The sequence below is a fragment of the Gymnoscopelus braueri genome, assembly GCF_963280865.1.
Source record: "Gymnoscopelus braueri genome assembly, chromosome: 24".
Taxonomy (NCBI): domain Eukaryota; kingdom Metazoa; phylum Chordata; class Actinopteri; order Myctophiformes; family Myctophidae; genus Gymnoscopelus; species Gymnoscopelus braueri.
In genome coordinates, this window is record NC_137626.1 from 27,464,599 (window position 1) to 27,480,534 (window position 15,936).

Consider the following 15,936-nt stretch of genomic DNA (forward strand, 5'->3'; position numbering starts at 1 on the left):
CAAATACAAGGTCAACTACATAGGATAACAAAATAAAAGAAAGCCATGGCTTCTTTCAATTGGGGTCCTTTTGTATTCAATTCATAGTGCCATTAAATGACAGACAGATATACACTATACTATGCAGAATCTCATATAAACAGTTTAGAAATTAAAAATAAGAAAAACAAAAAACATACGGCTGAAGCTACCATAGTGAGACTGAGATGTAATAATATTGTATAATATATTGCATTGAATAATACAATGCTAGTACAAGGTGGTATAGTATAGTATTTTAAAATGTGCACTTGATGTTTGCAGATCTGTAGGCCTATATTCATGTTTGATGAGTAGGTGCTGATTGAACTGTACATACAACTATGGATATCATATTTGCATAAAAATAATTATGAATTTGATGTTTGGTGAACTGGTACATCATTCATGGGTCATCAATGTGTCCGTACACGGACAAATGTGTCTGTGGCTAGACTTGGCCTTGTCTGTGGCAAATTTTAGATTTTTTGTTTTTTACATTATTTTGATCATAAGACTCAATTACTGAATGTCTCAGGCTCCAGGTTTTCCTCAGAATATGCATGTCACTTATTTACTATGACACTATGTATGACACATTAGGTGTCATACAGGTGTCACTTTTTATTTACAAGGACCCCCATAACTCAGAGAGTGCACAAATGTGTCCATTTGGTTCCATTTGTGCACTTTCAGAGTTGTAAAGGTTTGTGTGTTTCTGGTTATAATTCTCCACCAATTTTTATGTCAATGGTAAAGATATAATTTTGACAAAAATATCCACCACAAGCCAGCATGGCGATGACCCCTGATATCATTAGATAGTAGACTAGGCTATATGATATTTGTATACAATTATAGCCTATTGGATTCAGTCTGTGTATTTTATGCTTGTGTACATGCATTAAGTCTGTGCGTGGTGAGTTAATTTCCATCATTAATGTACATTCAAGTAACATTTATTTGTTTTCTGTGGCAGAGAAAATCCGATTGTTACCACGTTTCATTCCATTGATGAGCCATGTCCTATAACGTCTGAATAAAGTGTTCAAAATGCACTGAACACACACAGCACTTAAACATGCAGTTTCACACCTCCTTTAATCATGCACAATTCATTTTAGCCTATATTGTACATACACAAGACCTGGCTGGATTGTATAAACACTTGGAGTTTAGTTCTTTCTGTGAACTACCAGTAAACAGGAAATTCTCCAGGGCTGTTTTGATATTTACAGTGGTGGAAAAAGTACTCAAAAGTTTTACTTAAGTAAAAGTATCAATACTGCAATGTGGAAGTAGGCCTACTCTGTTACAAGTAAAGGTCCGGAATTAAAAATGTACTTGAATAAAGAAGTATTGGTATCAAAATGTACTTAAAGTACCAAAAGTAAAAGTACTGAAATGTTTGAAAATAGCAGATCTACAAGCTCACAACGCATCACGATGCGACACATTGTAGATTGGCTATTTTCAAATAGCCTAGGTATATAAAATAGCACTAAAGTGGTTAATGTATGTTTTATAATGTAATAATTTATATCTGCAAAGTAACTAGTAACTAAAGTTTTCAAATAATTGTAGTGGAGTAAAAGTACAATATTTGCCTCTGAGATGTATTGGAGTAGAAGTAAAAGTAGGCCTATAGACAATTTGGAAATACTCAAGTAAAGTACAAATACCTCAAAATTATACTTAAGCACAGTACTTGAGTACATGGACTTAGTTAGCCTACTTTCCACCACTGTCCATTTATTATGGTTGTATCATTTTCCCACTCCCCTCAGGATTTAACTCCCCGTTCACGTGAATGCGCATGTTGTTTTCAATTCCGCCAGCAGTCGGCGCCAGATAACCTGTTTCATTATTAGGCTACTTCTGCAAGTAGTACAGATGATGGATTGATAGGTGGGTCATTCCAGAATTGGAGGACATTTTACGTCCCACCCATGACATTTCTAATAATCCATGTACAAAATACTAAATCACTAACAGTTGTTGCGTAACTTTTACTTGTCCTGACACCAAATATAAATGGGAGAAAAGATTGTTTGAATAAAAAAATTAAAATAAAAATGAAGTCTGGAGTCCCCTAAAATGCAACTTTTCTCTTGTCCCACCCCTTGGTGACCAATAAAACTGTTAAAATTACATTTAAATCTCCTTTCTTTTGTATTATGTTGTTCATAGATGTCTCTTGTAGATGTGGAAACATCTTTTTTAATCAACATAATATTTTTAAATAAATATTGTTATGCAAGGAACCTGTGTCCCACAACTTGCATGCAACCCTGTTTGTTACCGTAACCTTTTTAGCATGGTAGAAGAAGAAGAAAAGTGTGAGTCACATGACACACTGGTACACTTAATTAACAGCATGGATAGTGCAAAGGTATGTCCTCCGTTCTATTTTTCATAGTTTTATAACCTTGTCAGTCTTGATTGAATGTCTCACTCTACCTCACGCAACAACTGTTATACATATTTATTACCTATGGACAAATACTTAAAAATAAATAATCTTTACTTATATCCTTAAGTAAGTTTGTCCTCTTGGTAAATATCAACAGCTAGCTTCTATTCCAGAGGAAAAAAACGAACATTTGGATTTGCAATACTGTTACTTACAATCCTGTTACTGTGATTAGAGTAACAGGGTTGCATTAATAGAATAAAAAAAACTATTATTTATGGTTCAATTAAGAATATTACATCTAAACTATGATTTAGGTTAATCTACATATTTTAAACATTACTGAATTTTACAGACTATATTGTTTCCTTTTATTTTCACCATGTAGTCAAAATGAGTTATAGTTGCTTGGTGGCAGTGGTGGGATGGTTCGCCTTTATGAATTGGACATCTGTGAAGTAGACCAGATGCCAGGTAGTCGTGGAAGCGGCTGAGTTACCAGGCTGAACCCAGTTGAACAGGGGAGGCAAGAAAGTGTTTGGCCTGAGGGAAGCATGGAGTTGGGGCCTCCAGTTAAAGGGAACATCTTCTCTGTTCCCGATCCATCTGACAGTTCTCTGGTAGGCCAAACTAAGTGATTAAGGACCAGTGGTGCGACCAATAGAGGCTACAGTGAGTACTCCAATGGCACCACCTGTTGATACTAGCTCCATGGAAGAGATGACAAACTTTATGTCTATATAAAAATACAAGAATATGACATTTTGTATGACATCTTATTCCCCCAATCCCCCACCCTCCCACCAAGGTCATAACAAGACAAATGACAAGACAAAAAATGAATAAATAATAATAGTAATCACTTGACAATAAAGAAAAGGACAAGACAGACAAACAAACGGACAGACAAACCAAACAGTTTAACTTTTGACAAAATATGTTGTTCCTTTCAGGTCAAGTTAGACAGTTATTATTATTGAAAGCAATAAATAAAAATGAGAAAGTATATATTTCGTATCCAACCGTCTATATCTTGTAGGCCTCCAGCCAGAGGCCGACAGAGTCAGATTTGTTGGGCGTTATCAATTATATAAGGGAGTGTGTATTCAAGTGAAAGGTATGTTTTCAACAAATTCTATAAAAGGGGTCCAGGTTTTAATGTATCTATCTTTGGAGCCACTACGATTATATCTCAATTTCTCCAAAGGTATCATAGAGAGTACCTCTTTGACCCACTGTTGGAATGAGGGAGGTTTCTCTGATTTCCTTTATGTGTCATTCTAAACGGACTGAAGAAATCTTGTTTAAACCAGATGCAGTCAGCATCTGTAAAGATTGGACGTTAAAAGGATAAGGATAATTCCTTTTAACAGGACGTTCATGAAAGTCCTTGCGGGCTTGTTTCCAATGAGGGCCTGTGAGCAATTAGGGGTTAAGAGTCTTGCTCAGGGACAAATTTCATTTCATCAACACATATGCTGGCGTAGCCTGGAATCGTACCTGGGGCAACCAGGGCCTCTGGCCCCCTAGGCGGGCTCACTAACCACTCAGCTATGGCCGCCCACCCAAGAACAATATTCTCTTCCACGCATGGTTATGGTTAATGGTTATGTCTTCTACCTTAATAGGCTTGGTAGGTTAGGTCTAATTGAGGTGTGATCAATGCCACCTGTGTGGAACTACTTAGTAGAGTCTTCCCTGATTGGTCAAGTTAGCTGGTGACCAGGTATAAAAACTGTTTGAAAACTAGTAACCAGGTTGGGTTGATGTTGGTGAGATGTGTGTCTGGGGGGAGAGAGAGTGGGGGAGTGACATGCAGCAAAGGCCATCAGGTTCGGGACTCGAGCTACACTGAGCCTAGGTGCCGGACCACTACGCCAGCGGGGGAGAAGACAAGCCCCCAGCGCCCCCAGTGGGAATCGAACCCTGGACCTTCTAGCTGTGAGGCGACATCGCCACCGACTGCGCCACGTGCCCCAATAAGAAATTATACCTATTATTGATGAATATAACCAATTTCTTTTCAAATAGAAGGTTCATTTCCACGATCAAATGCAATGCTTCCTCCAGTCTTCACCCGCACAGGGGAGTTTTTGAACGGGAGGAGGGAGCTGAGCAGACCAGAGGCGTAGCCAGCGCTGGGCAGTGGCCCCGCCAATTGAGCTCTTGCCCCGCCTAACTGCTGAAAGACTGAGGCGAGAAAAAACGTTGATATGCAACCAGCCAGGGTCATATATGTTACGCTGTTCACGCTGTTGACACTAGAGTTCTCAACGGGCCTGAAAATGAAGGCCGGCCCGAGGCTCAGCCCGGCCCAAACAATTACCATACTTTTAGGCCCGAAAACCCCAAAAGGTGTCATTATGTGCTTAATGTCCTCAAAGTCACATATCCAACAAGCTTTGAACTGAACAGATTGGACCTTCCATTGAGAGATTTCATTTTTGGGTGGTAATAGATATTTTTTTCTTTTTATTCACGGAACCCGAGGCTCGGCCCAGCCCGACTAATTGCATAGATTTTGGGCCCAGCCTGGCCTGAAAACGTCGGGTCGGGTAGGGTCGGGTTCGGGCCGAATTTGAGAACTCTAGTTGACACTCGGCAGCTTTTGTAAGCGTTGGTAAGAGAGGTGCAAATGTTTGTTTTTGATCAATACGCGAGGTAGATGGACTTCAGTACACCCCTGCTGTCTGCTATAGACGAGCCAGCAGCTTAACCCAAACTAAGCCGCTTCCCACCTGTTATAATCAACGGACACTCCAGGTGCTTTTCAAAATACTGGTAAAGGCAAATTTCATTGAGTACAGCATTAGTCAAGATGCTGTGTTTTGCAAGATTTGTTGGCATTTTGCGTCGGAGCAGTGGGAGGACATATTTCGTCCTCCCACAAATACAGGACAATAGAGATACATAATAAACTTCAAAATCTCAAAATCGGTCAGGCGGATTAGCTAGGCCACATAAGCAAATGAGATCTACAAGCTCACAACGTGTTGCGATGCGTTGTGAGCTTGTAGATCTGCTATTTTCCTAAAAATCTTGAGGAAAATAAAAGTGAGAAATGTGGAATATTTTTGAAACATTTTAACAACTCAAATCTGGTACGGGGGTCCCTGGCACAAATTATAATTTCAGATGGGGGTCTGCGGACAAATACACATTTATTCTTGACATTTAGCAATGAATGGCTCTTAGAAGCTTACCCTGCAATATAAGAGGCTTTGATTGACATTCATTAACATTTACATAATTTTATAAATGTGGAACATTCATTACTGTCTCGCAATGTAAACGTTTTCTCATGCCAATAAAGCTCCTTTGAATTAAAATTGTAAAATTGCTGTCAAACTGTTGTGTGTTTGACAGCAATACATATACAACCATTTAAAGATGGAACGTTTCAAATGTAACCTGACACTTCAGAGTCAGATGTTGTCTTTGTTTGGCATCAATGCTTTGGCAGCAATCAGACTTGTGGCACCACATTCTTATGAAAAAAAGTTTGTGTGAGTGTTCTATGCCCCAAGGCTCACTAGAGGCACACACACGCACGGTCGCACGCACACACGCACACACACACACACACACACACACACACACACACACACATACACACACACACACACACACACACACACACACACACACACACACACACACACACACACACACACACACACACACACACACACACACACACACACACACACACACACACACACACACACACACACACACACACACACACCTGTGTGACCTGAATTAAGCTGATTGAACTCAGAGCTAGGTTTGACTACACACTTTATCCTTTAATTTTTCGCAGTCAACCTCACCGATTTTGAGATTTTGAAGTCGATTATCTCTTTTCCCATGTATTTAATAACAGTAAGTGCAGGAGTAGCTTATCATTTTCTAATAAAGCTGTTGGTTTGTTTGTGCATGTCAGAAACAGTCTATCATATGGAGTAAAAAGGACAAAAGGAAAATCAGATTAATCAGGGCGGATTAGTCGGATTAATGTTTGAAAGAAGGTGACTGGTGACTGGAGTAAAATGTGCACCATGACAACATGGATAGCTGGCAGACAGCACAATACAAATATTCAATGAAAATGCTGTGGTTTGTCATCCAATAGAACCTTCCTTTCTGTGGCAAAATAATCATTTGAACTGGGGAACCCCCAAAATCATCATATTTGAACTGGGGACCCCCTAACCTGACAAGCACTTGGAATCGTATACTGTGGTTGAGGCATTATTTAGGATGAGATTTCTTTGTGGCATTGGGTGACCTTACTTCTGAAAAAGTGGAGATGACATGTGGTGTTCCCCAAGGTTCCATTCTAGGCCCTATGCTTTTTAATCTCTACATACTGCCACTAGGCAGTGTCATCAGGAGACACAAAATTGATTTCCATAGTTATGCTGATAGAACGCAATTATATATGTCTGTATCCCCGAAGGATCTTAGACCCATTGACACCTTAATTAACTGCATCTCTGATATTAATTTATGGATGTCAGAAATCTTTCTACAGCTAAATAAAGACAAAACTGATTTTTTTATTATTGGGGATGGGGCTCATAGAGAACAAGTTTCTGCTAAACTAAAATCATGTGCACTAAACACCAAGGACCAGGTTAAAAACCTTGGTGTCATATTTGACTCTAGTTTAAATTTTCAGGCCCATATCAGGAACATCACAAAAGTATCATTTTATCACTTGAGAAATATTGTTAGAGTCCACTGTTTTCTCTCCCAGGCTGACACAGAAAGGCTAATGCATGCTAGATGATAGACTATGCCCTACAAAGCCAAAGTGCAGTAACTACGTTTTTGGACACACCGACTAATTTGTGTATCCTAAAGGTCAAATTAGCTAGCCTTTGTGATTTTGGGGCATAAACAATTACCTCAGGAACAGATGTACAATTAGTGTAATATCACTTATATGCAGATATCTCATTTGGCTGACCAGTTGAATCACTTTTAAACACATTTTTTAGTGATTATTTTTTCGTAGTTACTGCACTTTGGCTTAATACTCTCCTATCTGGTGTGCCGAAAAAACAAGTTGTCCGGTTACAACTAATCCAGAACGCAGCAGCACACGTACTGACCAGGGGTCATCAACATGTCCGTACATGGACAAACATGTCCGTGGCCAGACTTGTCTATGTCCGTGGCACAAATATGTTTTAAAGTTAGGCACCTTTGCATCAAATTATTGTGACACTGCATTCCTTTAAAATTTAAACATCTAAGGCCAGGCAGGATTACAAGTTTAAATCCTGCCATGCCCTTCATTAATCACTCATGTACATAATTATCTGTTTTGACAGTCAAGTTTTTTGTTGCATCTGCATACTTTCTCAACATAGACTACAGAACCTGTTCACCTTAATGGAAACCACAACTAGCTACGTTGACAAACAAAAAACTAGTTTAGCTGGTAGAACTTCCTGTCACCCCCTGTCCTCAAGTAACACTGTCCTCTGAAAAGCCATCTCTATATACTGTAATAACCATATGAAGTATAATACGCACCCATTCACCTTTGTAGCTAAGTGGCCCTTTTGCTCCTGCAATGTAAGATGGAAGCACTGTCTGTTATGATGATACAACCGAATTATTGAAATCCCAAACATGGAATATACTTGGACCATACCACATTTAATTCCTGTCTCAGGACTGCCACCTGCCAGTATACAGTGGATAACTTTGCAGTCTCCAGGTTTTCTAAAGTATAGCTAGCCACAGTCTGACATCCCAATTTTGGGCATGTCATTTTAGGCTAAAAAGAAAAGGGAATTGCTGATCTACAAGCTCACAACATGCTGTGATGTGTTGTGAGCTTGTAGATCGGCTTTTCCCAAAAATAATTTAGATCTCTTTTAGTTTTTTTTTGATAAGTGGCTTGTTTTAAAATGTGTAGCGCAGTGGAATAGAGTAAACACTATGGCACATTAAGAGTCCATAGTACTGTATACATTTGGGGCTAGGCTTATGTGTCTCTGGTATTATTATTGATCACTCGTTTTGCATGTCCGTGGCAAAAATAAAATATTGATGGAAATGTCCATCACAAGCTAGCATGGTGATGCGCACATCACTCACACCCATTTTAAAGTCACTCCACTGGTTGCCGTTTAGTTTTAGAATTGATTTGAAGGTCCTTTTATTGTTTTTTAAATCACTAAGTGGAAATGCACTATGCACCTGCCTATTTATCTGCAATGCTCTGTGCCTGGTACAGCTCTCAGGTCCTCTGGCACTGGTCTCTTAAATGTTCCAGAGGATAAAACTAGAACTAAAAGGCCTTCAGCTATTATGGTCCTACAAAGTGGAACAGCCTGCCTGTGAACCTACGGCTCTCTGAATCCATGGACAGTTTCAAAATAAATCTTAAGACACACCTTTTTAGCATTGCCTTTACCTAGGTTTTAACATTACTCCTTTTTATTTACATTTTCTTTTCCCTGTTGAGTTTTCTTAAATAGAATAATTGTCCTTTTTCCTTTCATTAATGTTTGAAAAATTAACTGACTCACAAGTCAAATAAAAGTGTGACTTATGGGTCAAAGGCTAATAGATAAAACTTTTTTTTATTTTATTTACTTTTTCCAGTGATTTGTTTTAACCTATATTTAACTCAGGATAGGTGATGATGATGATGATGATGATGATGATGATGATGATGATGATGATAAGGCTCGATGTGATGCGATGATGAAGCAATGCGAAAGAGAGAGTGAGAGGTATTTTGAGCAGGTTAGGAATGCTGAGCATGACTGCTCTTTTTCAGCAACGTCTGCACAAACAGATAACCGATAAACACCAGGTAACAATAGATTGTCACTAAACCTGTTTGAGGGACAGTGCCTTGACGTGAGACACATTGTTTGGCATCAATACTTGGCATGATCACATTTGTGGCACCACATTCCTTTTCAAATTTGCACGCAAAGGGTGTGAGTATCCTAGGCCCCACAGCTCGATTATTTGGATCCCATTCCAATTTGGTTTGACTGCCTTCTAAAGTTTGCTGGCCCTGGGTAGGCAACCCAGCCTGGTGAAGACCTGTGCTAAGAGGAGCACACTTTTCTAGTTACACTGCAGCCAAATGAGGTGTGGTTTCTGAATTGTGTGTAGTTTGTGTTTTTTTATTGGGATGATGATGGTAGTGAGGTGGAAGCATGTCTGGCTACTAAAGACTAATTTATACTGCGTATGGCGGTGTCGCTTGCTGAAAAGATCACATCTATAAGCCATGAACATATCATGATGCAAGGCGTTGTTGGCTTGTAAATGTTTTCCTTTTGGCAAGCCACACACTCAATGTCATCGGTTGTTTAGCCACTCTGGTCTAAACTACCAATCTGCTGGTTGCATTGGATGACCGAAACATAACATAACACTAGACACCATGCCAAAGTTTCATTAATGTTTATAAAATGTCATATACTCAGTGATCAGTTCAGTTCAGACATAATCAGTTCAGTTTAATGTAAAATCAGCTTTTTGGGATTCAATGAGATATTTTCTAATTATATAAACAACACAATAATAAACAAACATACATTTTCAGAAAAAAATTGCCTAAGTAACTTGGATATTGGATAGGAGGGAACTGGCCCAAAAAAAGTTGAGAAACACGGTTGTAGACTGATGTGTTTCTGACAACATAAAATCTCAAAATCGGTCAGGCGGATTAGCTAGGCCACATACGTAAGCAAATAAGATCTACAAGCTCACAACGTGTTGCGATGCGTGAGCTTGTAGATCTGCTATTTTCCTAAAAATCTTGAGGAAAATAAAAGTGAGAAATGTGGAATATTTTTGAAACATTTTAACACCTCAAATCTGGTACGGGGGTCCCTGGCACAAATTATAATTTCAGATGGGGGTCTGTGGACAAATACACATTTATCCTTGACATTTAGCAATGAATGGCTCTTAGAAGCTTACCCTGCAATATAAGAAGCTTTGATTGACATTCATTAACCGTACATAACATTTGCATACTTTTATAAATGTGGAACATTCATCACTGTCTCGCAATGTAAACGTTTTCTCATGCCAATAAAGCTCCTTTTAATTGAAATTGTAAATCCATGCTGAAGGCTGTGTGTTTGACAGCAATACATATACAACCATTTAAAGATGGAACGTTTCAAATGTAACCTGACACTTCAGAGTCAGATGTTGTCTTTGTTTGGCATCAATGCTTTGGCAGCAATCAGACTTGTGGCACCACATACTTATGAAACAAGAAATGATGACTAAGTCATATTATACCGGGTGCTCTGTGTGTGTGTGTGTGTGTGTGTGTGTGTGTGTGTGTAATTCAGGGCTGCTAACACTCCTGGATCCTGCAGGAGTCTCCTGACAATCTCCTGGCTTGTCATTTCTCCTGGATTTCTCCTGGATTTGGGATCGAACTCCCAAAATTCACCAGAACACAGGCCTTCAGGCCAAGAAATGACAAAGTCATAATATACCAGCTTGCGGCAGGCTTTTTTTTGCCCCAATCTGCAGCGCGAAATTTAAAAGTGGTCTTTAAAATGAAATCTCAGCTTTTTGTGTGTGTGTGTGTGTGTGTGTGTGTGTGTGTGTGTGTGTGTGTGTGTGTGTGTGTGTGTGTGTGTGTGTTTGTGTGTGTGTGTGTGTGTGTGTGTGTGTGTGTGTGTTTGTGTGTCTCAATGTACTTGAGTAAAAGTACAAAAGTACTGGTATCAAAATGTACGTAAAGTTCCAAAAGTGAAAGTACTAAAATGTTTGAAAATAGCAGATCTACAAGTAGGTATCATACTTGTAGGTATAAAATAGGGCTAAAGTGGTAAATGTATGTTTTATAATGTAATGTATATCTGCAAAGTAACAAGTAAATCAAATAATTGTAGTGGAGTAAAAGTACAATATTTGCCTCTGAGATGTAGTTGAGTAGAAGTAAAAGTACAGTGTTTCACTTAGATCATTTGTATCAACAACAAAAATAGTTAGCCTAGCCTACTTATGCTTAGGCTATGAAAGTTAAGTGCAACCCTAATCCTAAGTGAAACCACCTTTCAGGGTGAAAATCTTTGAAAACGTGTAGCCTCGCTTCTCCATCTAAACGTGCAATACAGGGGAATCCGCAAAAGTGTGATGTTATGTTTCACGTAGGCTGACTAGTGACTAGGCTCTCTTGCATGAGTGAAATAAGCAGTCAGTTCTATGAAAACAAGCCCAAAAGAAGCGACTAGGCTACATGAGCAGTAGCACAGACTACATTGGCTATTTGAAAATAGCAGATCTACATGCTCGTTGCATTCACGACGCTTTGTGAGCTTGTAGATCGGCTATTTTCAAAAAGAACTTGAAAAGAAAAAGTTAAATAATATTTGGAATATATATATATATATATATATATATATATATATATATATATATATATATATATATATATATATATATATATTCTGTCATTCATTATATGTATATTATAATGAATTGATTACTGCAACAAATTAATGATACAGCACTATTATTACAACTTGTGCAACTATTATTTCAACTTAACCACAACAACAATATCATTATGTGCATGCAAATATGCACTGAAGGGCAGAGCAGATCACTCACTCCAGACCGTTCTTTGCGATCCGGGGCGACCGTGTTTAGGGGCGAGGCAGAACGGCGCTGATCGCTCACCCCAGACCGTTGCGATCAGGGGCGACCGTGTTTAGGGGCGAGAGATAGTGAAACGGCCGCAGAGTTGTGGCTCGTACAGATTGTCGGAGCCTCAACACGTATGCTCGTCTGTTAAGAGGTGTAAAGTAACTAAGTACATTTACTCCAGTACTGTACAATGATTGTGAGCTTGTAGATCGTCTGATTTCAGAGTATTTCAGTATGCGCGTGTGTGAGTACTCTGTGTCACGGTGATTGAAAGCGACGGCATAGCCGTTTCAGTCATTCAGTCCAACTTGACTGTAGCCTGTAGTAGCCTTTTCATATGTTTCCTTTGTCCTCATCTTGCGCTAATGCACGCAACTGTTGCGCCAGGTTGTATTTGTGTTGTTTCGCATAAAAGCGTGCATCTGTTGTCCGTCAACAACACAGCCAGGCTCTCTCCCCAACTCCCTTTCGCGTCTCTACTGGGTTGGGTGCCTCGGAGGCGAAAGGAAAACGCCGTTCGCGTGCTCAAACATGTTCATGGACCCCCAGATTAATATGTATTTGTCCACAATCCCCCCACCCCCCCATCTATTTTGTGCCAGGGAACCCCTTTCCCTGCGGGAACGGGCGATGTGAAGTCGGCGAAAATGTTCTGTCTGTCTGCCTACAACACAGAGGAGGTGTGTGTGTGTGTGTGTGTGTGTGTGTGTGTGTGTGTGTGTGTGTGTGTGTGTGTGTGTGTGTGTGTGTGTGTGTGTGTGTGTGTGTGTGTGTGTGTGTGTGTGTGTGGGGGGGGAGGGTTAGCAGCTCTGTGCTGCGTGTGTGTGTGTGTGTGTGTGTGTGTGTGTGTGTGTGGGGGGGGGGGTTAGCAGCTCTGTAGCCTGAGGCTAAGTAAGATGCAGTAGTGTAAGGAGAGTGGATTGCCTTCGGGAGGGGAGGTGCTGCGAGGGCCGAGGGGATGCGAGGGCCGAGGGGAGGCGGGTGCTGCAAAGGAGGAGAGGCATTGGCTTAAACGGGAAAGTGTCCCCCCATTGGCTTAAAGTAGTGAAGGAAAGCCAGGACAGCCAATGACACTTAGGTGTAACGGATGATGATGTCTCTGTCTCTCTGTAGACCGGGAGTACCACCCGGTAAAAAAGGGTGTGTGAGTGTTCTATGCCCCAAGGCTCACTAGAGGCACACACAAACACACGCTCGCACGCACGCACGCACACACACATACACACACACACACACACACGCGCGCGCGCGCGCGCGCACACGCACGTGCACACACGCACACACACATACACACGCACACACACACACACACACACCTGTGTGACTTGAATTAAACTAATTGAACTCAGAGCTAGGTTTGACTACACACTTTATCCTTTAATTTTTTGCAGTCAACCTCACCGATTTTGAGATTTTGAAGTCGATTATCTCTTTTCCCATGTATTTAATAACAGTAAGTGCAGGAGTAGCTTATCATTTTCTAATAAAGCTGTTGGTTTGTTTGTGCATGTCAGAAACAGTCTATCATATGGAGTAAAAAGGACATAAATCCGTTTAATCAGGGCGGATTAATCGGATTAATGTTTGAAAGAAAGTGAGTGGTGACTGAGTAAAATGTGCACCATGACAACATGGATAGCTGGCAGACAGCACAATACAAATATTCAATGAAAATGCTGTGGTTTGTCATCCAATAGAACCTTCCTTTCTGTGGCTAAATAATCATTTGAACTGGGGAACCCCCAAAATCATCATATTTGAACTGGGGACCCCCTACCCTGACAAGCACTTGGAATCGTATACTGTGGTTGAGGCATTATTTAGGATGAGATTTCTGTGTGGCATTGGGTGACCTTACTTCTGAAAAAGTGGAGATGACATGTGGTGTTCCCCAAGGTTCCATTCTAGGCCCTATGCTTTTTAATCTCTACATACTGTAGGCAGTGTCATCAGGAGACACAAAATTGATTTCCATAGTTATGCTGATAGAACGCAATTATATATCTGTATCCCCGAAGGATCTTAGACCCATTGACACCTTAATTAACTGCATCTCTGATATTAATTTATGGATGTTAGAAATCTTTCTACAGCTAAATAAAGACAAAACTGATTTTTTTATTATTGGGGATGGGGCTCATAGTTTCTGCTAAACTAAAAGCATGTGCACTAAATACCAAGGACCAGGCTAAAAACCTTGGTGTCATATTTGACTCTAGTTAAAATTTTCAGGCCCATATCAGGAACATCACAAAAGTATCATTTTATCACTTGAGAAATATTGTTAGAGTCCGCTGTTTTCTCTCCCTGGCCGACACAGAAAGGCTAATGCATGCTAGATGATAGACTATGCCCTACAAAGCCAAAGTGCAGTAACTACGTTTTTGGACACACCGACTAATTAGTGTATCCTAAAGGTCAAATTAGCCTATGTGATTTTGGAGCATAAACAATTACCTCAGGAACAGATGTACAATTAGTGTAATATCACTTATATGCCGATATCTCATTTGGCTGACCAGTTGAATCACTTTTTTCTTTTTTCGTAGTTACTGCACTTTGGCTTAATGCTCTCCTATCTGGTGTGCCGAAAAAACAAGTTGTCCGGTTACAACTAATCCAGAACGCAGCAGCACACGTACTGACCAGGGGTCATCAACATGTCCATACATGGACAAACATGTCCGTGGCCAGACTTGTCTATGTCCGTGGCACAAATATTTTTGAAAGTTAGGTACCTTTTTGCATCAAATTATTGTGACACTGCATTCCTTTAAAATTTAAACATCTAAGGCCAAGCAGGATTTCAAGTGTTTAAATCCTGCCATGCCCTTCATTAATCACTCATGTACATAATTATCTGTTTTGACAGTCAAGATTTTTTCCATTGTTGCATCTGCATACTTTCTCAACATAGACTACAGAACCTGTTCACCTTAATGGAAACCACAACTAGCTACATTGACAAACAAAAAACTAGTTTAGCTGGTAGAACTTCCTGTCACCCCCTGTCCTCAAGTAACACTGTCCTCTGAAAAGCCATCTCTATATACTGTAATAACAATATGAAGTATAATACGCATTACGCACCCATTCACCTTTGCAGCTAAGTGGCCCTTTTGCTCCTGCAATGCAAGATGGAAGCACTGTCTGTTATGATACAACTTCAAAATTATTGAAATCCCAAACATGGAATATACTTGGACCATACCACATTTAATTCCTGTCTCAGGACTGCCACCTGCCAGTATACAGTGGATAACTTTGCAGTCTTCTAAAGTTTTCTAAAGTATAGCTAGCCACTAAGTCTGACCTCCCAATTTTGGGCATGTCATTTTAGGTTAAAAAGAAAAGAGAATTGCTGATCTACAAGCTCACAACATGCCGTGATGTGTTGTGAGCTTGTAGATCGGCTTTTCCCAAAAAATAATTTAGATCTCTTTTAGTTTTTTTTTGATAAGTGGCTTGTTTTAAAATGTGTAGCGCAGTGGAATAGAGTAAACACTATGGCACATTAAGAGTCCATAGTACTGTATACATTTGGGGCTAGGCTTATGTGTTTCTGGTATTATTATTGATCACTCGTTTTGCATGTCTGTGGCAAAAATTTAATATTGATGGAAATGTCCATCACAAGCTGGCATGGTGATAAGCACATCTCTCACACCCTTTTTAAAGTCACTCCACTGGTTGCCTGTTAGTTTTAAATTTTATTTTAAGGTCCTTTTATTGTTTTTTAAATCACTAAATGGAAATGCACCTGCCTATTTATCTGCAATGCTGGCACTGGTCTCTTAAATGTTCCAGAGGATAAAACTAGAACTAAAAGGCCTTCAGCTATTATG